We start from the raw sequence: 25,603 nt of genomic DNA, 5'->3' as shown, positions 1-25,603 counted from the left end.
GAGAGTTTGCTGAGTGCTGCTCTGGAATCGTATGGTGGGGACAGCCATTTATTTTCCATGTGCATCGAGCTGGCCCCATCAGGCAAGCAGGAGTCTCTCTTTCTCAGCCTGCCTATGGAAGAGAATCATAACGTGGACTTCATGCTGGAGGCTGAGAACCTGTTCCTGACGTCTGTTTTCTCTGCAGCACACAGGGAGACAAGCCCTCACCTTGGGAGGCTGTGGACTCCTTGGTGGAGGAAAGGGGCCCATCCATGCTCTCAGCTCTGCCAGGTCAAATAATAATTTTTATGCGTATGGAAAGAATACAGGACTAACAGTCAGAGGGAAGGGGCTCAAATCCTCCCTCTGCCACTTAATTAGGTGTGTATTATGGGGCAAAGTGTTTAACCTGCAGAAAGCAGTCTCCGTTCTCTCATCTGGGACAGGGCCTGCCTTGCCAACTTCAAAAGGCTGTTATGAGAAACTAGTACAACCCTACAGGTGGAGGAGCTTTGTAAAGCGGACAGCAGCATGCCAAGCCACCATCTGTCCCCTTTCCCAGGTGGGGAGCAGTATTAGCGGAACTCTTCATCTTTCTAGTTTGTCAGTGGAGATGCAGTCAGAGTCCAGGTGAGACAGACCTAGAACAACGTTCCTTTTGACCTTAGTCAGGGTCTGCCTGCCCTGAGGCCCCACCTCCCAGCCCTCCCCCCAGACCCCACCTACTCTCTGCAGTCAGTTTTGGGGATTCTTAACCATGTGGGGAGCATAAGGCCTCACACAACCAAATAAGAACCACAGCAGCACACCTGCTGCTTGTGTCTCAGAGTTTGGAGGACGCCACAGCTGCCCTCCATCCAACCCCTGCAAACCTCATACAACGTATGATGGGACTGCTGGTCCCCTAGACAGATTCGCTTATTTCTCCCCTAGTCTGTAGTCCTCCCAAGTGCGGTGAATTTGTTTCCCACTGTGTACCCCTGATTATCCTAAGATCAACAACTATCTCTTTCAGGTAGTTTAGGGTTGGGGAAAGGGTGAAATGTGCAGAGAGGCATGATTTTTAAAAATTAAAATCTCCCTCCCTCACTGGATTATAAACATCTTAGGGGCAGGGACTGTTTCTGTTCTGCTGCTCTCCGTTGTGTCATCAACATCTACGTGGTGCCTGGCACATGCTAGGGGCTCCATAAACATTCTTTGAATGAAGGAATGAACGAATGAATGAATGGTATCCTAAGATTTAGATGTCTTCTCCTGTTCTTATTTAACTTGGGCCATCCTATTGATAGCTTTTATGAAAAAAAATATATATATCCCTCGTACGAGAAATGCAGCATTCTACACACAGTAGGTCGCCTAATACATGCAGTAGATGGTGACAACAATGAACATGAGGTTGAAAAGTCAGTCTCTCAAATCTCAAAACCAAACAAGAACAAGACATGTGAATCGGGTCAAAGTTTAACGGTATCTTAAAAAATAATTTTTCATTTGCAAGAGGGCTAGATATTTTACTTCATACTTTGTTCAAGGATTTAGCTACTGTAAGATAATGATAACTTGGTACTTGGACTTATGACCTGGGAAGTTTGGGGTGGCTGTTTCATTGGATGCATCTCCTGAGAAAATTCTCAAACTAGGAAAAAATACTCTGACAGTGAGACACAAAGGCTGGTACTTATAATTACCCTCCTCAGTGTTTAGGGGAAAGGCGTTTTAATGATGGGCCAAAGAACAGATGTCGAATCCCAAGCTATCCGTCTGCTGTTTGCTGTTTGTTGTGAGTCACCCTGGAGCCCGTCCATCCCGGCACCAGTTTCCATGGGAAGCACTGATGTGTGACCAGAAGTGTGTGCTGATGGATGGGCTCACGTGAGGACAGCGGAAGGCTGGGCCTCAGGCTTCTGTTGGCTCTGGCCTTCCTTGCTTCTTTGGTCATTTTGTTTCCTTTCCCCCACATCCTACCTCCATCACCTTTGTCCTCCCCTTCTGCACTGGATTTTCACGATAAATGTGGACTCTGACTTCAGCTCCTGTAGCCCTGGCTCATCAAATATGGAAGTTAAGGGCTGTAGGAACACCTCTGCTTGGAACATTCATGTGGTCCATGCCACCCTTGGGTACTGGGAGTTCTAAGAAAGGAGAGGGCCATCTCCTGGACAGCAATGGGAAGAGGTGACTGGCTTTCTTGGTCTTTTCACTTGGAGCCTCAGGAGAGAACCCTGTAGCCATCCTGACTTGCCCACTCACTCCAAAGCTGTCTGGGGCGCTTTCCAGGTTTTCTAGCTGGCTCGGCCATTTCTGCTAGCAGACCTGATCTGTCACCTCCCTTACTATTCTGAACTAAGCATGGACAACTCCTCTTTCCCTTTACTTAAAGCAATAAAATGCTGGGATTTTGCATAGGAACTTTGCTAGGAATCTAAGGAAAAACTCAAACACTTGGAATAGGGTTTTCTCAGCCTGGTGGACTTCATTAGCCAAAATCCTTGGTCGTTCTCCTGTTCTTCTTTCACTTCATTCCTAGACCAGCCCCACAGAGCCCTAACCTGATAGGCCCATTAAGCTTTAGTCGATACAGGCGGCTTCCAAAATGGCTATACCATCCTGCGCTCGTATCAGCAGTGTAGGAGAATCCTAGAACTCAAGACACTATCCACTTTTGTTGTTGCCAGTCTTTAATTTCAGTCATTTTGGTGGATGTGTACTAGTATCAAATTGTGGTTTAATTTATGTTTCCCTGGAAAATAATGATGTTTAGCACCTTTCCTTGTACTTCTTGGCTATTCAGTTAATCTCTTTTGTAAAGTGCATTTCAACTCTCTGGCGTATTCTTAACTGGATGCAAGCCCTCCATCAGATACATCTACTGTCAGATAAATCTTCTGCCAGTCTGTGCTTGCCTCTGCACTGTCATCATGCTCATATGGCCCAGTGTCAACTTCCTGTAACATAAAACCAGGGTTAGGAGGACTGAATCCCTAGTATGGCCAGCTGCTTTTACTTGATTGCATTCCCAAATCACTTTTCAGAAAGTCAATATTATTTATAATTCAGCACCACAGAAGGTGCCCTTGTGCCCTCTCCCAATCAATACCCCCCTGCAAAAGTAAGTTCTATCCTGACCTCTAGTGCCATAGATTTGTTTTGCCTGCACTGTCCTTCACATAAATGGAATCACACAGCGTGTACTCTTTTGTGTCTGGCTTCTTTTGATCTGCATTATGTAGACAGGAGTCATCCACTTTGTGTGTAGCAAGAGTTTGCTCCTTTTCATTGCTATATGATATTCCACTGTGTAAACAACTGCAATTTGGGTTGTTTGCACATTGGTGCTATAATGAATAAAGTTGATATATATTTATATTACTTTATAAAATATTTCTATTTATAAACATGAAAAATATATAAAGCTATATTCTTGTACCTCAATTGATGGACAAATGCAATCTTGGGTGTCTACCTAGGGAGGGAGTTGCTGGGCTGTAGGGTATGAACTGGTGCTTTGTTTCAGTGGGTACTGCCCATTTTCCAAAGTGATTGTACCACTTTTTACCAATTCCCACCCACAGTGTAAGAATTTCAGTTGCTCCACATCCTTTCCAGTGCTTGGTATGGTCAGTGTTTTGTTTTGCTTTGTTTTGTTTTTAAATTTTGGCCCTTCTGCAATGTATGTATCCTAGTGAAGTTTTAATTTGCATTTTCCTGATGACTGATAACACTGAGCACTTTTCATATGCTTGTTGGCCATGTGGATACTGTCTTTTGTGAAGTAGCTGTTGAGTCTTCTGCACATTCATAAGCTTTGGTTTGTATTTTTCTTATTGATTTGTAAGAATTCTTTATATATTCTCAGATATGAATCCTCTGTCAGAGATACGTAAGAGTATTTTTCTCACAGTCTGTGGTCTGCCTTTTCATTCTCTTAATGATGTCTTCTGATGAAGGGACGTTCTTAATTTGAATGAAGTTGAAAATATCAACCTACCTCTGCACCTGCTTTGGGTTCTCTCTCTGCTCTGGGTTCCCAGGCTGCAGGCTGCTCTGTCCTGACCTGCACATCCCTTCTGCTCCACTGGCTTGCCTAGATTCCCTGGGTGGAAGTGGGGCTTTTCTGACTCGTGCCTGAACTTATTTCCTCTGTGGTCACAGGTCTTGAAGGCTGGCACTGTCATCCTCCTGGGAGACTCTCTGCCCACCATCAGCAGCCAATAACCCTTCCCTAGGTCCCTCTGCGTTTCACATTCCAGTCCAAGCCCCATCCCAGGCTCACTGAGCAGGCAGAGGTGATTCACTCACCTTATCAAGTCCTTCCTGGCTCTGGGTAAGCCTCTCCTCTTCACCCCACTTTGATAGGTGATCTTTGACACTCCCTTCACTGTCCTCTTGGCAAGGGAACACTTCTTAAAATCCCCACTCTACTGATTACAATATAAAGTTACTTTTCACCTTAAGACCAAGGTCTAATAAATATCACAGGCTCGGTGTTTAAACTCGAAATCTGGGCCCAGCATAATCCAATCAAAATAGATTCAAATGGCTGTGACCACTGCACGTGTCTGAAGTCCTGATAGAACTGCCCCTCTTCCTCCTTCTAAGGGCTCTTTCACTTGGAAGTGGAATGATCTGGAAATGCAATAAAATAAAAGCAGAAGTTCATAGATACGAAAAAATTACATCTTCATTTCTACAAACCTCTATTTGAAAATTAGCATTTACTTTCATTATGAACACAGACAACAAACTATGATACAGCATCGCCGTCCCTGTGACTTTGTCACCAACAGAAATCACAGATACCGTCACATCACATTATATTTGTTGATGACAGTTTGAATTATCACTCACACTTATCCCTATTTCAATATTACGTAAGTTATTAGACCCAACACTAGATTTTGCATTTAATGGGTTAATAAAGAAGCAAGTATAATACAAATATTTTGTTTCCTAAATATATTCTGATAACTTTATTTCAATTTAATTTATGTATTTAAGAACACTATTCTGAGAAGTAGTCTATAGATTTTACAAAACTGCCCAAAAGGTCCCAGGCACCAAAAAGATTTAAAAACTCCAGTTGATGCACATCAAAGGAAACCATAAGCAAAACAAAACGACAGCCTGTAGAATGGAAGAAGGTATTTGCAAATAATGTGACGGACAAGGGCTTAATTTCCAGAATATACTTGCAAATATTAACTAGTATATATAAAATAGACAAACAACAGGTTTCTTCTGTATAGCACAGGGAACTATATTCAATATCTTGTAGTAACCCATAATGAAAAAGAATATGAAAATGAATATATGTATGTATATGTATGACTGAAACATTATGCTGTACACCAGAAATTGACACATTGTAAACTGACTATACTTCAATTAAAAAAAAAAACTCGTTGATAAGAGACACTCTTAAATCCATAGCAATCTAAAGTCGTGCAGTGCCCTAGGCTGATGATCAGCATCTATGCGTCTGGGTCAAGTGGTGCTGAAAGTCTGCTCCACCTTTGTTACCATGTTCCTTTGGGATGGGGGTAGGGATGGGAGCATCTCAAGGGGCCCAGGCATGTGGCTCCAGTTTTCACTGGATTCTGGCACTCCAGGGATTCTGAAAGAACAGGGCATCTCTTTTGCAGGTCAGAGGAAATGGGTAGCTCTCCAGCTAAACAGATTTCATGCTTGACTTCAGGAGAATAGCCCAAATGATGACGTGTTTGGGACAGAAAATTAAAGAGGTAAGCAGGCATGCTAGTTTTATTTGGTTTAACTTTTGCTGGTTTAGTTGCTCCCCTAAGCATTTAAAAAGAAGAATATAGGTTGTCAGTCCTCTTTTCCCAGCATCACTGCCTCTCCTATCCCCCAGTTCAAATTCTGGCCAGATCCTGCTTCTCAGGAGGCACTGACCTTGGATTTGCTTGAAGAGAAGGCCTTATCCAGATCTCTTCTTTCTCCAGGCCAATTGAAACATGACTGTCTCTTTTCTCATGACTCCAAATACTGAATCTTGATTTCACTTACTCCTCCCAGCCCCATTTCTCCTAAATGCTATCCTTACTTGCATTTCTTGGACCAGAATGCTCATGAAGAAGAGTTGTCTTCCTTCCTTAGAAGCAGTGCTTCTGTGTTGTCATTTGATGTTGAACAAAACATAAAATGGCAGAGGTTTGGTAACATCACACATGAGTTGAATTCCTTGTCTCATGGCATGAAGAACCAGAGAGGTCTAAGGTCCTAAGAACTGGGGATGTATGCTTCATGTTACTATCTAAATATCCGTAAGCAGCGTATTTCTTTTTGAATTTCCCATCCCCATCTATGAACCTCCACCTACCCAAGGCGTCCTAACTTTCCATTTCATCATACAAGCCACTGGAATAGGAAGTTGAGATGGTTGTGAATCAGGTGCGACACTTCCATTGACCCCTTTGTCTTCTTCCATAAAGAATGGTGTTGACATGGCTGCAGCCACCTCTCCCTCCTCCCTTCTCCCCGTTAAAGTCGCTTATTTTGAATGTTTGACTGTGTCATTTTCAAGGAAAAGAGACTGCAGCAGTTGGTGTGCATGGCATTCTTCCAGGGTGCTTTAAGTTCTCTAGAAAAAGCTAAGCTGTCATTTGTTGTTATCAGGACCACTAGCCAAACTGTTGAAGTTGCCAGAGTTTTATTAGTTCTGTTTTGCAATCGTCCCTCTTGCTGTGGAGACAAATTGGGGAACTCTGCCTTCGTGCTGGCTTTGTTTTGTAGTTCTTAGATGTGTAATACAAATGAATGGTTTTGAGCTGTTTCCAGCCTGAAGTGATGGGCATCAGTTTCTTGGACACTGCTCGGAAACCTGTGACTGAGCAGAGTTGTAATGCTCTGAAGGCAAGCCGCCGAGGAACTAGGTTCGGACTCTGGGAGCCACAACTGGAACTTGGTGACTCTAGTTCTGACTTTTCCACTAATCAGCGTGTGACCTTGGGTAGGCCCTTTAATGGTTTTGGTCCCCAATTTGTGCATCTATAAAAGGAGAGAGGAGGCCTGGATGAGCTGTAAGTCCCTTCCAGCTCTGTCATTGTATTATTCTAGTAAATGCATCACAAAAGTCACAAAAAGTTCCCAATTATAGCAATCAAGCAAAATAACCATGATTCTGTTTTATAGGGTGTTAAAAATTCCTTTTTGACTTTTGAGGCTCTTGATGACTCAATATGTGTACCCCTGAAATTCTACTAGATCCCTATAAACTATTTTTAAAAATTGATTTGGAGACAGTATTGAAATCCTGAGTCTCATTATCTGAGTCTCAGATTCTGAGTTGTAAGAAGGTCTATTCAAAATGGTATGTTTTTCTTGCAGCAATTGTTACGTGGTCAGATTTTATGATGTTTTAACATTCATTGCCATTCATTGTCTAAACACTCTTCTATAACCCAGTCAGTATGTGAAATTAATAAGTAGAATGGAATTCATTCTGGGTTTGATTTCATCTGCTGATTCCAGTGGAAGGCCTCTCTTATATCTGTTCCTTCTTTCTCAACATGGTTAAGACAAAGAGACTTGGAAAAGTTCAGACTCTGCTCATGACTTTCAATCTCTGTGACTCTGGGCGAGGAAAACAAATGTTGCTCTGTGTCTTCATCCTTAAGTTTAACAACTGTAAAACACAGTGATGTTTCACATGAAGAGAAATCTAGTCATTGGCACTATATTTTTTGACTGATTAAAAGTCATCATATTGCTTTCATACTTTTCACATATAGTTTTCCCACCTGTATGATGCTCATAAGTAATCATGTTTTAATGTTATATTACATTTACTTCTGTGATTGTATAATGCTTCAAGAAGGAGGAATGAGAAAAGAGGGCTTCAGAGGACACAACGCTATTTCACAGTTCAGTTGCATCTCAGGCAAAAGGCCAGCCTGTTCAGGCTGCTGTTGAATGCTACATTTAGCTATTTAAGATTATGGGATGCCACAAGTGGATTCTTGGAAGGCTGTGTCCTTCTAGTCAAGTCATTCCCTCATCAAACAAGGCTCTCTCTCTCCTACCTTTCTATTTCTGGCTCTACAACTACCTCTCCCTCCTAAGTACACACAAACACTTGTACTTGGACTGTATTTTCCAAAACATATACTTAAGTGTTTCATTTACTGATTGCTTTGCTGTTCTCCAAATGGCCCAGCATTTTGTCGATGAAAGAGCATAAATCATGCCTTACATGGGATTCGGTAGGATGTGATGTTTAGAGAAAGGAAAATATGCTTCCTTATAGAAGGACCAGGCACTACACCATCTGGCTTGGAGAGAAAAAATTTCAGTCATTCATCCTGATGTTTTGTCTACATAGTACCAAACATCTGGAACCTGGGTGACAGACTGAATTTTTCACTTCACGTCCAGATGTTTTTGCATTATGCTGAAACAACCTTAAGAAGTCAGCTGTATTTTTTAAGAATTCAAACACGGAAAGCATCAATGTTGTACTAATTTCATTTAAGTTTTGAGATAGAGAAGACAAATGAAATAGAAGCAAACTTCAGCTGGTTTTTTATGCAACAGGATCATTTGAGAAAAAAAGCCACACATTTTGCCAATTCCACTATGAGATTAAAAGAATTAAGAAGAAATATTCCCAGAAATACTGTCACTAGAAATACAATGATCTGGACTGTTGCTCCACAGCTGAAATGCTCTGATTCTGCAAATTCGGGTAAGGCTCATACAGTTAAGAGATAAGAAATCGTTCTCCAAAATAATTGCTTAATAGTTTAAGAAGTAAGTTTCTTTCCAAGTGACTCTCTGTGAATACATTTATTTCTTGAACACAACTGAGAAAGCAGGACAGATAGGTTATCAAGGTTCTAACAGGATTTGCAAGGAGAGACCTTTTAAAGCTACATTTTTGAGAAATACTTTTAATGATTTAAAATGAAAAATAAGATTTCATCCACTGGAGCCACCTTGAACATCCGTCACAAGAACACGGGCAGAAAGGAATGTTTACATACTGCAACACAACCATCAGAAAAAAATGTATTTTGGGTCATTCGGAGAATTGCATTTCTCTTGTCCTTTCTCATATTAAATAGAGTTGGAGCTAATGCTTGTAAGAAGACATGTTCAGAACGGATTTCTTGTCTTAGAAGACACAACATTTAATCTGCCTCTCAACTGCCAACAGGCTTTGTGGGCATTCCTTTGCCATGAAAATTCTGTGTGGAGATATTTTTCATTATCTCCACAAAGGCCTAGAGAGTGTGTGTATAACACACAGGGGTGTTACTGAACTGAACTGGCCGGCTGCAGGATTTTTGCTGACTCAGCACATGGTTTCTCTTCTCCAGATTACTAAAACAACTTTCCTCTGGGATAAGGGCTTCACAGAAAGCAAGCGGGAATAGAAATACAGAGGGGCCTTATTTTCACCCTTAATTATACCAAGTCCAGAGGCAAATGCAAAATCAGTACTTTCCCAGGTTTATAGAATTAAAAACTGCCTCTCCCCGGACCCCTGCGCCCGTGGGAGTTGCATTAAGTTGGAACACATCTTGTTTTTCACCAAGAATTTGCCCCAGGCCTCTTCCCCTTAGGATGACTATTTTGAGGCGGGTTGCCTGTGCCTTTTTAGAGCTTATGTACAGTCTTTTAAATGAGGCAGGTCAATCTCTTTTTATGGACTTGCATCAGCAAACATTTGAGAGTTGCACAAGCTACATATTCCAGACACTGCCTACAAATTGGTAGGGCTTGGGGTTATGTGGGGTCCCAGCACTTGTCCACCTTCTCTGCCAGACTCAGCGTTGGAGCCTTCAGAGATTTAGGGTTGTGTGTGCACGCGGATCACAACGTGCGTGCTAAACCGCAATGGCCAGTTCCTATACACATCAAATGTTCTCCAAATTCGATCCTCAGTTCCCTGACACACTCAGCTGTCCGGTGCGGTGGGAATTGCTGGGCTACTAGCTGGCTCTCAAAACTGAATCTTGTGAACGTCCAGTCTCCCCAAAGCCCCCCACCTACCCCGCCTTTGGCCTCCCCCATGACCGGCTCGCTAATCAATGCAAATGTTGTAGGCGGCCAGGCCCGCAATTGGCATTCCAGAGAGCGAGGACCACCAGCCGAGCTTTAAATAAGTGCAGATGTGACAGGCTGGAGTCCCAAGGAGGGCCGCCTCTCTGTCCCGCACCTCATTCCCGGCACAGGCCGGTGCACACAGCCGCAGGCTTGGGCTGTGTGCGCAGGGCGCCCGCGGCGCTGCAGGGAGTGTGTCCGGGAAGAATCGGGGGCGCAGCAAATAACCGCAGAGGAATGGAGCCCCTGAATTTGAGGGCAGCGCCGGAATGGTGTGTGCCGTCGTCCATAACTTCCTTGCTTCGCTGCTTCTTTCCTTAAGTGGCTGGAGAGTAACCCTCCCTCGCGCCAGCTCCGGCCTCCAAGGGCCCAAATGCCGGGCCTTGCTTGGGAACTCCCGACCCTGGCTGGCCGGATCCGCTGGGGATGTGTCTCTCTTCCACCGCAAGGCCGGAGCGCACAGGATGCGCTCTCGGCCTAACCCGCTGGCGACACCCGAGAGCCGGGATCTTCTCCCCTGCTTATCCACAACCCAACGGAAATACTCCGTCCCAGTCCCGACCCCAGCCTGGAAGCTCGGCGCCAGGGCCGGGGAGCAGAGACAAAAGAGCAATGTTGGAGATGTCCTGGCCCGAGGGCAGCAGTGTGCGGTCCCCAAAGTGCGGGAGGAGTGTGTGGAGAGGTCAAGCCTGGGTCAGTCTCAAAGCCGGGGTCAAGGTTGAGCGACGCTTCCCAGGGGCAGGTTGCGGCGTGGGAGCCCGAGGCGCGGGGGTAGCCTCATCTGTGCAAACCGTCCGCATCTAAAGGGCTTCGGGGAAATCAAGAGGGGAAAGAGTGGGAAAAGCCCGAGACTTGCGCATTCTTTGGTGTTTCCTCCGCGCTGAGCCCGATCCCGAATTTATTCACAGCCATCCCCCCAACTAACGCCGTCAGGTTTCGGGGCTCCCAGCCCGTGAGGCCACCCTCGCCTACGGTCTAGTCCTCCTATCCGGGCCCTGAGGGTCCGAGCAAACTCCAGTTCGCCTCTTCCCGCCCGTCTCCGCGGGGGCCACTCCCGAGGCCCAGGAGGTGGCAGAATCGGTGCTGCAGACGCCTTAGCAGCAGCCCACCTCCGCCTCCAAACGAGATGCCCAGGCTGGGCCCCACACCACCCCTCCCCAGAGCCCCCGAGCGCCAGGTCTTCCTTTCTCTCCCGGCCCCAAGCGCGGCAGCCCCCGCGCCCCGCCGCTGTGACCGCTGCTCCCCTCGGAAACCTGCAGGCCGGGAGGGGCCCGCCGCCGCGCCCAGTGCGAAGCCTTCTCCACCGAGCTGCCCAGCCCGACACCCTGGGCCTTCCCGTCGGCCTCCAGCTCATCGGAGACACTTCGGCGCCTACTCTCCGCCCCGCTCCTCGGCGCCTCTGGACATCCCTCGGCCGCGGGGCGTGCTCGGCGGCACCCCGCTTAGACGCCGCCCGCCGGGGCCCCGGGGCTGCGAGCGTTACCCACGCCGGCGGCCGGCCCCGGGCGTCCCTCCTTGCCGGCGGGGCGGTGCGTGAAGGGCTCCGGGAGGGAACCGCAGGCACCAGCAGACGCCCAACCCTCCGCGCTCCCGCTGCGCAGTGCCGAGAGCCACGTGAACCGAACTCACGCAGCACCCGGCCCGAGTCCCGGCTGCCCGCGGCGGCGCCGGAAAGAGCCTCCGCGCCGCCTCCCGGGGCGCGCGCAGCCGCCGCCGCCGCCGCCGGCCTGCCGCGCCCCTGCCGCCGCCCGTCCGCACCTGCACCCTCTTCTCCCGCTTGCCTTCCAACCGTGTGTAGAAATTCCACAAACTTAAAAAAAAAAATTTTTTTTTTCAGAGATATGCACGAAAAAGACAAGGGGGGTTCGACAATCCGAGGGCCGAGGCACCGAAATTCGAACTGGCCCAGAGCGACCTTGTTTTGGCGAAGACTCATTTACTGAGCGGGAGAGGCGGCAGCAATGGGTGTGCGGAAAGGGAAGCTATTCTTAAAAGACAGTGATGAACAGCTGCAATTGATGTCGAAAAATGATCCAAACTTCAGTTTCTTTCCGTGGACTTGTCCTAATTGAAATCCCGATTGCAAGCAAAAACCAAAACTTGAATTCATTGATGAAGGTCCTGTTAAAAGAGGCCAACAAGAGTACGAGACATACGACAATTAAATTGTTAGGTGATGCGACTGCCATACTAGACTTCTCGGAGACGTTCTAATGAATTTTTTTATTACGTTTTTTAAGATGCAGAATTTAGGTAAACAACTTTCCCTACAGCTAACAATCCCAGATAATAACGGTTACTTTCCTAATGTAAAAATTCTTGGTGATGTATCACCTAAAACAGCATTCACAGATTTCCAATTGTGTAACAAGCAGCAGAACATAACCAGGCTGCAGAACTGTTAAGTCCCCTTATGTAAATATCTAATTCCATCATTCAAAAGTAGTTGGCTTATATAGTAAATCTTAATCACAGGGCCAAGCTTAGCTGTCCTTTCATAAATAATATCTCAACTTTCCTCCAACCCCAAAGAAGACAAACTGTAATGTCAGTATTTTGTTCTTTAGAGGGAATAAATTGTCCTTCTCAGCCGCCTCAGTTGCTCAGGAATGAGATGTGCTAAGCATTCTTATGAGGATATTTTGGAAGATGGTGCAGGTGTGGGCTGACTTAAATTACTTGGCTTTTGTGTTTTCCTAAAAGGTCAAATGTAGGATCTGGTTTTAGGGCAGGCAGAGAGAATAAGATTTCCTGACATGAGTTAAAATGCCCATGTGCCCAGGCTCAGATGGAGGAGATAATACAAACCTGATAAAGCACGAAGCTGATGCATCCTGAAAAACGATGTGCCTATCAGCATGCATGTCATCAATCAAAAATTATTTAATGTTTACACTCAATTAACCAAATGACTCCACCATTTTGCGAATTTTCACAAATTAGCAATTAGTAAGATGATCAGTAAAATCTTCCACACCCTGTCACTTGTTTAATGGTAAATTATTGAGCAGTATTTTAACTTGTAGGAATATTGAGTAGTTTGGGAATTTGTGATGTGGTTAAAAATGGAGTGCAAGATTTTTACAGTTAAATTTTCTGAACTAGTAGAAAATACTAACAGAATTACTCAAGGGTTTGGTTGGGTTTCTTTTTAAATCATTTTGGAACTAAACTGAGGAAAAATCAGAACAGCTCTAACATCTGAAGACATGAGTTGAGTATATGGTTTCTTGAATGATTTTCTATGTAAAATAGATTAGTGGCTATAAAAAAGCCTCTGCTTAATTAAACATAAAATTGGCTATATTAAGATACATTATTTTTGTCTTATATAACTATAATTCCTTGCATACCAACATAAACTAACAGCTATGTTGGCTATATTCCCTAAGTATCAGTAATTTAAATTCCCTGAATATAATTGACCTCATTAAGTTGAATCATAGGACATAAAAGCTACTGGGGAAACTCTTTATGTACAATTATGCAGATCAGTAGTAGTTTTTAAGACACTAATAACTAGACACATAAATTTTCTGGGTTGAAGGAGAGACTGTAAATCTATCTTGTATAATTTTCTAGCCATCTTTTAATATGAGATAAATTATAGCATATAAACATCCTTGGGATCTGTTTTATTATAAGGAAATAATTTTCTTTGCTGTCAGATGCCCACAAGGGCAAATTGTGATCTGAGAGCTGTCAAATTTGATGATTCAACACATAATTTTAAACTATTTCTCAGAAAGGCTCTCAGACTATTAATAGTATCTTACCTCTGAGAAATGCATTTAAAAATACAAAATTAGTGACATTAATATTGAATTTTCATATTTGTACACAGATATGGAAATATGTGTAAATAAAGACTAAAGACTGAGGTCCAAATGAAGAAGGACATCAAAAATTACACTTGGCCAAAAAATAATCTATTTTACCAACAGTTCTTGCAGTATTTTCTCTCTCAAGTTCTGCCCTTTACAATGACAAGATTGCTCAGGGATCTGTTCACCAACCTTACACAGCTGCAGCTGTGTGTGAGTGTGTGTGTATCTGTGTGTGTGTGTGTGTGTGTGTGTGTGTGTGTGTGTGTGTGTGTGTGTGTTTCAATCTCCATTCACCTTTGCAGGGCAAAGAAATAAAAGAATGAAAATCCTGAGCTGACACACATAAGGACTTATAGTTTATTAATGGGAGAATTTAGCTTATCCCCTCCGCTATTCATCTGAAATTAATTAAATGTGTAGAATTACAAGGTGGGTGTATCTGAGACAGCAGGCCCTGCTCGGACTAATCAAAAGGGCACATGTTGAATGAGCACAATTTAGTTAAGGTTAATCCAGTGAAGATGATACCTCCCTGGTCTTAATTACTCTAGGTGATAGATTGTGGAATGGCAAAGTAGGAAGGAAGGGAAATTTGGTCCTCCTGAATACCAGGATTTTCTAATTTAATTTAGTGCTCTCTGTTTTCACAGAAGCAAACAGTTTCCATTCAGAGAGCAGGACCACACTCTCTGGATTCTTGTTTAAGGTGGGTCAAACAAGAGAAAGAATTGTATGTGTATTTTTTGGGAAAAAATAAATGGAAATCAAAGAAGAACACTTCAGAGGTATTTGTGATAATGTGTCTTGCATTACTGACAAGTCAATTCAGAATTTTATCACAACTCAGTAGATTCTTTGTGATTTCTGCTGGGGGTTGTTTACTTTTTTGAACTTTCTTCTACTAGTGCCGAGACTGGTCAATGTGCTGAAGTAAATAGAGACATTTCCGTACCTACAAGACTACATTAATGAAATGCATATATATGTATTATTAAAAACAATACCATTTAAAATATTAATAAGTACACAACTAACCACCCTGGATAAATTGCACAAACATAATGTTGAGCAAAAAAGCAGATGCGAGAATACAGCTGAGAATCCATTTATATAAAGCTCAGAAACAGACAACACAAAACTATAGCATGACAAGTCGGGATAGCAATGATTGTCAGAGGAACAGTTTGCGACAACTGAACAAGAGGGCTTCTGGGGCTGCTGATAATGTTCTGTTTCTTATTCTGAGCCGTAGTTACACAGGTGTGTCCACTTTCTGAAAATTCATCAAGCTTAGGAATCTGTGAACTTAAGATTTGTGTGGTTTTCTGTACATAGGTTTTATTTCAATAAAACATTTACAAAATGAAAATGAATGAGAGAAAAAATGCTAAGAAGTAAGGGGATGGGATTGTGAGACAATACATTTTTAAAAGACCAGAGGGGTGCAGGCTGCAGATGTAATTCCAGAGGAGGGAAAATGCATTAAAATATTTAGCAAAATATAAAGAGAAAGATTTTAATGTGTTCACTTTGCCATCTTAGTATCTGCATACTTACACAAACACTTAAATTACTCCTCAAGTGTCCAGAATTCACAAAAAATTAGTATCTTCCTTTTTTTAACATATGTTTCTTTTGCATATGTTAAAGTCAAAATTTGGTTAAGGTGTTGAAGATCTTATTCTTTGTCCCTGTTTAAGATGCAGCCCTCCTCCCCTCAAAAAAGCTCATTTTCTCCTTGCGTACTCATTTAAAAAAAAAATCATCAGATGATTTCCTCATTTTCAGTTTTGTGATATATTTTCTGCTCGAGAGGGGGTATCTGTTTCTGATTTATTAGCATTTGATCCCTTAGTTTCCTGCCATTGATCAAGCCTAATACTTAGCTCAGCTGATGAGTTTTATATGAAAACTGATATTTCAGGAAGACGGAAGGTTGAACCCATTTTTAATATTTTCCCCTTCATCTCTTTCAGAGTTTGACACACACAGGAGACACCTAGCCCGAAACTGTATTTATTTTTCACTACGTCTCCCTGGCATAAAACTTTTTGGAAGTAAAACACATATTTATCAATAGAAGAGATGTTTGTCCAGTGTCATCCACATCCTGTCAACTGTATATACATTTACACCCTCTCGGCAAAACATGCCTTCACCCCACTGCTGACCGGCTGTTCGCCATTCAATCTCCAGTGAAGTCACGGTGAATAAGGTCAACTCTTTGGAAACATCTGTATTTGATCAGTTTGCACAAAACGGGGGCCTTCCTAATGCTGGACTTCCCTGAAGTCCGATACGACAATGGTTGATTCACCACCGCTGCCCGAGCCTCCCTCAGGAGAACTTTTTTTTCTCTCTGAGACTATACAATGCCCAGACTAAATCCTACTCACATGAGCCCAGGGGCATTTATAGGTCCATGCCTTCCGAGCTAGTATCACACTGGGGGAGGCTTTCTCTTCTCCAGTGGGGAAGGTGTTCTAGTTATTGCTAAGGCTAGGACGATTGGCAGCCCTTTCTCCATTTCGGCCCTGGGAAAGAGTAACAAATGGAATCAGATCGGAAAGTCATCTACATGTTGACAATATATCAACCATTCTAGACCCTGATAGGGTCAGCTCTGTGTTCCCAGGTGCACAGTAGTGGAGGATTAGTAGTGTGTGTGTGTGTGTGTTTCTTTTCTCTTTCCCCCCCCGACCATATTTTCAGCAGTATATTGTCAACATGTTATTCCAACAGAAAGTCTAAGGGACAACTCTAGAGCCCCTTCTTCTTTAAAGCAAAAAGTAAACTTTAGAATAACCTTTAATGGAAAAGAATATGAAAAAGAATACATGTATGCATATCATGACTAGGACATTGTGTCAATTTCTGGTGTACAGCACATTATAACTGACTATACCTCAATAAAAAAAAAAGGATTCTAAGAAAAAAAAAGTAAATTTTAGGATAGTCTGATAGCGGACTATACATTTTGTTCACCTCAATAGAATGACACTTTAAATGCAAAAGAAAAATTGGCAAAAAGTCTAGTGAGAACGTTTAAATTAAACTTTAACCTGAAGACAGCATGAAGATAGTTTCATTAAAATTGGGGGCAGCGTTAAATTCATTCTACTGATAGAGAATTTAGAAAATCCCCAGTTAGGTGTTTACAAAGTTTGTTTATGACATTTAAAAAATACACGGATTTGACGGTCGTTCATTTACAAGGCGGGTGGAGCAAGAGGCTGACAAGACTAGTTCATCAGTTACGTTCTCACTGACAGGCTTCTGAGCATAATAAGTACCGATCAGGAGGCAAGAGACCCACAAGACAGTCCCCTTCTTTGGGAGCTATTGGGGACAAGATAAAAATACATGAGAATGTAAATAACAGAAAAGGCGAGAAGTCTCAGGTAGCTAGTCAGTGGTACAGCCACTAACGTGCATATTATCCATCCTTCCCCTATGGTAGGCATATCAAAACTGGTTCTTGGTTTAAGATGTTCCCCAGCCCCTCATCGTCGGCTGCGCTGGGGTCAGACAGACCTGCTTTATCATCCCAGCACTTCTGGGACCTAGAGTGCGTTACTGAACTCCTCTGTGCCTTACCTCCTCGTCTGTAAATAATAGTATTACTACCTCCTCGGACAGGTTGTTCAGCGAGACACTGGACACAGAGTGCTTAAAGCACTGCCGGGGACGTACACCAGCCTCGGCACCGTCAGCTCTGACTGGCATCCGTATTCCCGCTGTTCCCCTGCCTCCCACCTCAGCTGGCCGTGTTGTGTTTAATGTCAACTGATTCCACTTGGGTAAAAAGAAATCGTTTTGAAATACTTCAGTAGGCTGCTTTTTTAAAATGCTTACTGCTTTCAAGTCTCCTGGCTCTCCCAAACACAACCCGATTCAACAGGGACGGAAATGTAGGGTAATTCACGTCACCATGTTTTCCCCTAAGTGCAAAATACACACTGTACAAGTAAAGGAACGGCTTTTTCCACCACAGAAGGATTCACTTTTTAAAGGTGTTGCAGTGGGTATAGAAGCCATTCTTGGCACTGAGGCCATTTGGTCCCAAATGTCAGTAGTTTGGAAAACCTGACCTTCTTGCATAGTTTTAACCGACTTTCTGCAAGTGACTCAGATACTTTTTGTCACCTCAGTCTAGCCCCGCATGGTGGCAGTTTTCTTACTCCTCTCTGCTTCTGAGTCGACTGACGGCCAAGGGACCCCGCTGCCTTCTTTCTCCGGCAACCTCCCTCTCAGGCAAGGCCTCCAACGGGGGCTCCCCTTCGCCCTCATCTTCTAGGTCTGCCTCTGGATCTTTAAGACACTGGGCATCTCCTGCACTGCCTCTGGCCGCTTCACCCTCGGCAACCCTCTCTATGCAGCCCACTGCTCCTCTTCTCTTCCCTCTTGGCCAGCCAGGTCTTCCCTCGGCACGAGTCTCAGTTCCCACTGAAACCCTGGCGAGCTCCCTTAAAGTTGTGAGCAGCAGCCCTCCTGAGCGCTCTTCTTTCAAAATCAGACTTGCCCAAGTTTCTCCCTTTGTTTTGCTCCCCAAACTAAGCTCACTGTGCCCTTGACCTTTGCTCTGTCTCTCTTCTCTGGTGTTCCTCATGCATAGTACTTGTCTGTCCTTGAGTGATAGGGCAGGGGCATTAGGGGGAGATGAAGGAAGAGTCGGAGCAGTGGCTCCTAGCCCCCCTTGGTTCGTCTTTCTTCCTCCTTCTGCTGATCCATGAAGACAGCGCTGGAGCTGCCATAACCTCCTCCTCCAGGATTACTTCTGAGGGGTCTGCTTTACCTCACCTACCTGCCTGCCAGCACAATCCAAATACAGTATATTCCAGGGTTCGAACGTGTCACAATGTCCCTTCTCTGGGTATGGAAACCCCTTCACTTTTGGATCATATCTTCAGGGATGGTTCTTGACAAGAGCTATGCCAATCCAGTTCTTTAAGAACAAGGCATGTTGCTGTCATTGGATTAAAAGTCCCTTTCAATTTTGTTAAATCCAATTAACTTAAAATGTAAAGATGATCTCGGGTTGCTTTGAGCAGTGAAAGGGCAAAAAGAGAGGATGCGCCGTGATGGAAAAAGAACACACGTGAAAGAAGTAGAGAACGATGCAAGGGCTGTGTGATGGAGAGGGGTGCTCGGGTGGCTGGCCTTGGGGGTAGGGACTCCCGTGGGAGAAGTCAAGGCTTGTCTCTGTCCCAGGTGCTTTGGGGTATAGAAGGGAGTGTTCACAGAGATTCCTTCTTAGTTTAGTGTCCAGTTAACATTTTGAAACTATTCACACACTACTGAATAACTAATAACTCAAAAAGTCCACTTAACTAGTTAGATTCCCCCTCACACATAAACATTTTTGCACTCAAGCAAAGTCCTCACAATTCTAATATATCATTCTCCTAATTTCTTTAAACGCTTTGAAATATAAATCGACAATAATTTGAAGATACAAAACTCATTAGTTCATTTAAACTAAAATCTGCTACAAAAGAACTAACACCATACTGTTAAATGGGATTCTTCTTTTTCTTTGTTTTTATTCTAATGGTTAATTTTTTAGATCCTTGTTCTTCGCCTTGGGCCTGATTTTTACTTTTCAACTACCCTAACGAGTCAGAGCTACTTTCCAAGCGAAGTTCAGGTTACAAATACAGGTGGATGATCTGGGCTACAGACAGGAGACAAATGACTTTTCAAGGACAGAGTCTGGCTGGCCAGGCACTTTATTGTATGGAGATTTTGTTCATTACATCAGAACTGTCCAAATTATATACTCTGACCAAACAGATAACCTTTTCCCCCAAATGATGCTTGTTCTGAGTATCCCACCTTAGCAATAGGACGTACAGCCTCACAGAAGTCAACTTTGATGCTGCCTCCTCTCAGTGTCTTCTCTTCCCATTTTACAGCAGGTATAACAAACTATTTTGTAATTGCTGGTTCTCAGTGGGTTCTGGCTCAGTTCCATTTTATTCAAGTGTTTGGTAAATTTGGTAAATTTACCAAATCACAGAGCTGCAGTATTGATGCTCGGGTTCTGCTAACTGATGACAAAGCCTTGGGCAAGTCACTTTCCCTGAGCTCCAGGTTCCTACTCTGGGCTCCACCTCTGAGGTCCAGTCAGTTCTGACACCTGTGATGCTTCGATTCTAAGTGGCAAAATATCTGTGCCATACAACAGGAGCTGTTGGCCTTCATGGGAGGGTGTGACCAGTGTCAGATGGAGTTAGGGCAGTCCAGCAGTGGAGCTGATGAGCCAGGTGGGATGTTGAAGGATGGTAGTATTCGATTGGAAGAGAGAAAGAGCAGCCTGGAGAATGGGGAAAGCAGGAGTAAAGGCCCAGCAGCAGGGAGTAGATAGTCCCAACGAAATAAGACTATTCAAGGAGAAACCCGTGCTGGTGGCCATCACCCCCAGGAGGGATACGTGCGTTTACTAGTAGGGAACCTTGGGCATGTCTGTCCTGCCAGCTCTGTTATCTGGTACCTAAACAGCTTTCCTACTTGACAATTGTCTGTGGAATTTCCCTTGAGGATATAAATTCAAATCCAGACACACCTTAGCAAAGGTGCATTTAGTCTCTTTATCTGCTCTGTGCGCAGGGGCTGGCAGCGAAGGGCGCCGTCTACCAGACGCAGAGGTTTATGGGTCCGGTAGCTCCGCCCCGTTTCCCTCTTCTCCCCCATCCCCTGCCCTTCTGTTACAGTTTTCTATCACTGTGACATCAACCCCTCCAAAACATGATGGCTTAAGACAACAATTTATTATTTTTCATGACTCTGTGGCTTAGTGCTGTGATTCACACAGGCAGTTCTGCTCCATATACTATCAGCTGGGGTCACTCAGCGTGGCTGCATTTGGCTGCTAGATGGGCCGAGCTGGCAGGTCTAGGAAGGCTTCATGCATGTGTCTGGTGCCCTGGTGCCTCTCCATGTGGCCCTTCCTCCCAGCAGGGTGGTTTTAGGGTGGCCCAAACTCTGACGTGGTTGCTGGCTTCCAAGAGGGAGGAAGCAGAAGTTGCCTGAAGGCCTGCTTTCAGATGTTCCAGAATACCATCTCCATGGCATTCTATTGTTCAGACTAAGTCAGGATGCCAGCCCAGATGAAACAGACCTCTTCGTGGGAGGAGGGGCATGTGCAGAAGAGGACTTGGTGGTAGCCATCTTCGAGGGCTACCGCTCCGTCTCCTCCCCACTGCCTGGTTGTGCAGGTGAGCACTAGAGGGATTAAAACAGCAAGCAGACAGACCACAGAGCCAACACCAATCCCCATGCCAGGTCCTAGAAATTCCCGTCTCCGAGCCACTGCAACAAATGCTGGCAGCCCTGCTCATTTTGACTCTTCGTCACACAACTTTGGTGACCACTCTGTTTCTCAAGTGTGGGTCTTTCTTTCCTCTCATGAGACCAAAAGCTCTCAGGGGTAGGGACCACCTGTTCTTCTCTCCTGTGCCTTACACTACCTTGAGGCAGGCTAAGAGGTCCTGAAGGAAGTTGAGTTTGTGTAAAATGCTGTGCACCCACATTTCTGGAGCACTAACGGGAGGTCTGGAGTTAGAGCAGTGAACCAAGTCCCCACACTCACGGAGCTTACTTACGTCATTCCTGAATAATAATGGCCATGGTGACAGTCACATCTGCAGTGGACTGAGCACCTGTCCTCTTGCTGCCTGGTACTCTGCCTGTCGCTTTACACATACTATGTCCTTAACCCGCCCAACAATTCTGTGAAGAGAAGTTCTTGTCCCCCTTTACAGAGGAAGAAACCAAGGCTTTACAGAGATTTTGTGATTTCCCCAGGCCAGAGGGTATCGTGACAGAGCTAGGATCCAAAGCTGAGGCCTTGTGGCTCTAAAGTGAGGCTGTCCCCTCCGTTCTGTTCCTAGCTAGCCATGCAGGGGGCCGCTTTCCCACGCAGAGTTCTCAGTTATCCCAAGAACATCATGATATTGCCAAAACAGAAACACTAAGCAGGCAAGCAGGTGCAGATGTGCACGTGTGGAAGAGAAGGCAGCTGATGCTGGGAAACCTATCAGCTCTGATGTTGGAAGCAGCGGTTCTCAATGCGGTCCATCAGTCAAAACTATTTTCATAACAATGTGAAGATGTTGTTTGCTTTCTTCACTCTCATTCTCCTACAGGTGTGCGCTGGAGTTTATCACAGGCTATGTGACATGTGATTATCACAGCAGACTGGAGGCAGAATCATGTCTGAGAATCAAACCGACATTAAAAAGTTTTTTCAAACATGAAAAATAATGTTGGGCTTCTCACTAGGTTTCTGGTTGTTGTTTCTGAATCCATAATTATTTTCTTAAAAATATTATTTATGTTAATATATAGTGGGCTTATTATCATTTTTTTAATACGGTGGAGGAAGTTACATTACAAACTTCTGGCTCAGTAGAAGCTAAATGTGGAAGTCTTTTCCTGAGTTTTGGTGAGCATTTACAAAGATAAATAAGACATGAAATGAGATGCTATGGGGCCGAGAGGAGATAGCCTGGGAACCATGAAGATCTCGCTGGAAGCGAGAGTCGAGCAGGATGTTGAATCCTCTCCCCAGCGCTGTGGTCCAGAAGCCCCAGCAGAAGTTCAAAGGCTGAGGCAGGCTTTGCTGCTCACTGCAAGTCATGCCAAACTCTCAGTAGTGCTCGAGAGCCAACGCTTTAGAAAGCACAGCCCAGGTGGATCAGTGCGTGGCCCTGAAACCCGTGGGTGTCAGGTCAGGGCTGATCTCCTAATACCCAATATCTATGCACAGATTTGGTTCAGAAAAGACGATGGGCAAAGGAACATCAGCTCATCAGCCAGGTTCTCTAGAAAGAGTTAACACCTTGTCTCCCGCCTCCTCCCCAGCTCCCACCCAGATCTCTGCGTGAGGACCTGGGGGACAGAGGCTCATGGGCTGGATGCTGCGAAGAGGGAAATACATTGCTTGGCTGTTGCTGAACTCCCTGCCAGCATCCTGCACTTGGGGTAGGTGGTCCCACTGAGCAACTTTATCAGACCCAAGCCATACATTTAGTTCTTTCTAGAACTTCATTATGGTTGTGAAGATGCCATGGAAGGTGTGCACAAAACATTGACATGAGAGGCTCAGTCTACATAGCCCAGCCTCACCGTCTGACCTTCACTTGGAGGAGGATAAGTTGATGGCAGACTGCAGTTCCAAGCAGAGTGCATGGAACCAGCCCCAGGCTAGCCAGTGATGTCTGCTAATGAGCTGTCAAGTTATGAAGCAGCTCAGCCCTAACAGGAGGATTCTGGGCCCCCAGACAAACCGGAATAAGGTGGGTCCAGGGAGAAAGGATGAGAGCCTGAGCCCCACCAGGACGAATCTTTACTTCCTGTAGGAACCGAGTGCGCAGTTTTCTTTCCTGTCCCCACCACAGGCACCCCTTTCTCCACCTCTCTCCTCTCCTATTCTTTGCTTGTCTCCTTGTCTCCTAGTCTCTCTGCTTTCCAGCGCCATCTCTTCCTCATACAGCCGTCCTTCCCTTTCTCAGCTTTGGGCCTGGTATCTGTGGATTTGACTTCGCCCTGCTGGAGGCAACAAAGAGCAGGGGGTGCTGCTGAGCCCGCATCCTGATAGAGACGACAAGGCGGGAGGGGAGAAAGGGGGAGGCAGAGGCAGCCCAGCACCTTCAGTTTTAGAAAATAAGAAGCATATGAATCTCATCCTGTGTAGATTTCTTTTAATTTGATTTGGATAATGATGCTATCTCTACACAATCCCAATCATAGAGATGAATGTATCTGAATATTTAGTATCATACCAACCACATATTAAGTTGTTGACAAAACTTGTCGACTGCAAAGAGTTTGAAGAGGCTTTTAAAACTGCAAAGTAATGCATCTCTAATGGTGGAATCCCAGGCACTGAGACAGGCTGGTGAGTGATATTCGGGTAAAAGAGCTATTCCAGTCCCTCTCCAGTTACACCAAATGGGTGACCATTGAGTCCAGTTATGTAAAAGGCAGCCTGCATCAATTTTAATCTGAATGCATTTGCTTGTAAACTAAAGTGATTTCTGGTGAGTTACCTTCTCCAGCCAAGAACTATAGGGCCTTAACGGTTTACGTTAGTAATTCATTTTTTAAAAATTGAGCACTGTTCCAGCAAAAGGTAACCTCTTAAGCTCCTCAGGCCCCATCTACAAGAATGAGCTATCTGGGTGACCTGGCTCCAGGAACAGAGAGATGGAGCAGCATTAAATCATTTATTCATTCCTTCATTCATGCAACAAATATTTAATAAGGGAGGAGAAGGAAGAAAGGCAATGAGGAAAGAGGAACCAGGGCTTTTCAGGGGACTGGGCAGGGGAGAGGAGGTCACCAGCTTCACAGTGAGGAATGAACCCCCCAATCAGCAGGACCAGCTTTGTAACTACAATCAGTCTTTGAGAGAGGCCTCTCTGCATCCAAGCAAGAATTAACCCCCAAGTGGGGAGAGGAGGACAAGGAGGAGGGAGCCTGAGGATTCCAGCGTCAGCTTATCATTCAGAATGGTGCCTCCAGCAACATCTCCTCTCCCTGGCATTGCCTTCCAGAATTTGGCAGAAGAAAACCCTCAGAAGCTCTTTGCACGAGCACAACTCATTTCTCTCTTGAGCAGGTCAAGTGGGAGCTGTCTGCTCTAAGGTCTGCTTGGAATAGAGTCAGAACAGCCCTCCCAGGCGCTCCCACCAGCCTCTCTCTGATGCTGGCTTACTCTGCTGGCATAAGTACTGGCTCCTAAAACACACACCCCACGGGTATAAGTAACAAATAAAGTCTCAAGCAGCCACGAACCCCCCCAGCAGGGTAGTGGTGAGAAAGCAGCAGCTTCTAAGGGAAAGGATACTGGTATTTGGGATCAGGAGACAGATTCAAATCCTACTTTTTCTGAGTTGCCTGATGTGGGGCAGACCACTTAACCTGTTTGAGAGATAGGAATGTATTTCCTTCATCCAGAGAGAACATCACAGGCTGATGTGAAGGTTAAGAGAGAGGATTTGTTAATATGTGTTTCAGATATAGAACACAAAAACATCAGACTGGCCTGGAAGGGGACTGGGACTTGGAAGGCACGAGAAGGTCACAGGGAGATAGGAGAGGAGTCTTGAAGGCAGAAAGGGGTGCAGAAGAAAAGCAAGAAAGAGGCCCAAATCAAACAGCCAATACCATGATTTGTCTGAGACTCGGGTTCAGCTTCCATTGCTGAAACACAGACCATAGTGATCCAGAAGTGATGTGTGGAGCAGGGGGCCTGCTCTGTGGGGTGGTGACGGCTCAGAAAAGGGACAGGGAAGTCATGGGCCTTTCTGGCTTCTAGTCTAGGATGACTTTTGGAAAGCTTCGGACTTCCTCACTGCCCTTCTCCAGACTGGGCTGAGGGTCCACCCTGTGGCTCACCCTGGGCCAGAGAGCTCTTGGGGCCAGAGGGCAGTGGGCAGCAGGCGCTCAGCCCAGGAAACTTAGAACAGGTGCTTTGCCCATTCACTGGGGCCCACAGACCAGGGGGAGGTGGGCCACACGACTTCCGTCTTTAGCTCACACCTGATTAGGAAACCACTTCCGACAGAGACCCGTCTTCCGATTCTAAAACCCGGGGCATCCAGGCTTATCTGGACTTGGGAGGTATTCGAGGTTTTACCCGGAGAAACACATCGGGTTGCGTGGGAAGAGGGAGGACTCACAAAAATCACTTTAAATGAAGTGTAGACTGCTTCTTATAGCAG

General features: G+C 44.9%; 2 long non-coding RNA genes across 9 annotated transcripts in view; one reads left to right on the top strand and one right to left on the bottom strand.

Annotated features, from left to right (window-relative positions):
* LOC141579862 (uncharacterized) overlaps window positions 1-25,603 on the top strand; it is a 225,336-nt gene that overhangs the window by 113,004 nt on the left and 86,729 nt on the right. The window contains exon 6 of one of the 8 annotated variants that reach the window (XR_012511939.1): window positions 5,628-5,726. The exons of the other annotated variants lie outside the window; for them this stretch is intronic. This is a non-coding gene — a long non-coding RNA (uncharacterized LOC141579862). The remainder of the gene's footprint in view (window positions 1-5,627; window positions 5,727-25,603) is intronic. 8 annotated transcript variants of the gene reach the window in all.
* Window positions 8,451-11,759, bottom strand: LOC141579863 (uncharacterized). The gene is made up of 2 exons (XR_012511942.1): window positions 11,531-11,759; window positions 8,451-10,855 (listed from the first exon to the last, which is right to left on the bottom strand). It is a non-coding gene; the product is annotated as an uncharacterized LOC141579863 (long non-coding RNA).

This window comes from Camelus bactrianus, chromosome 15, assembly GCF_048773025.1.
Source record: "Camelus bactrianus isolate YW-2024 breed Bactrian camel chromosome 15, ASM4877302v1, whole genome shotgun sequence".
Taxonomy (NCBI): Eukaryota; Metazoa; Chordata; class Mammalia; order Artiodactyla; family Camelidae; genus Camelus; species Camelus bactrianus.
This window is presented reverse-complemented; position numbering and strand designations above follow the sequence as displayed.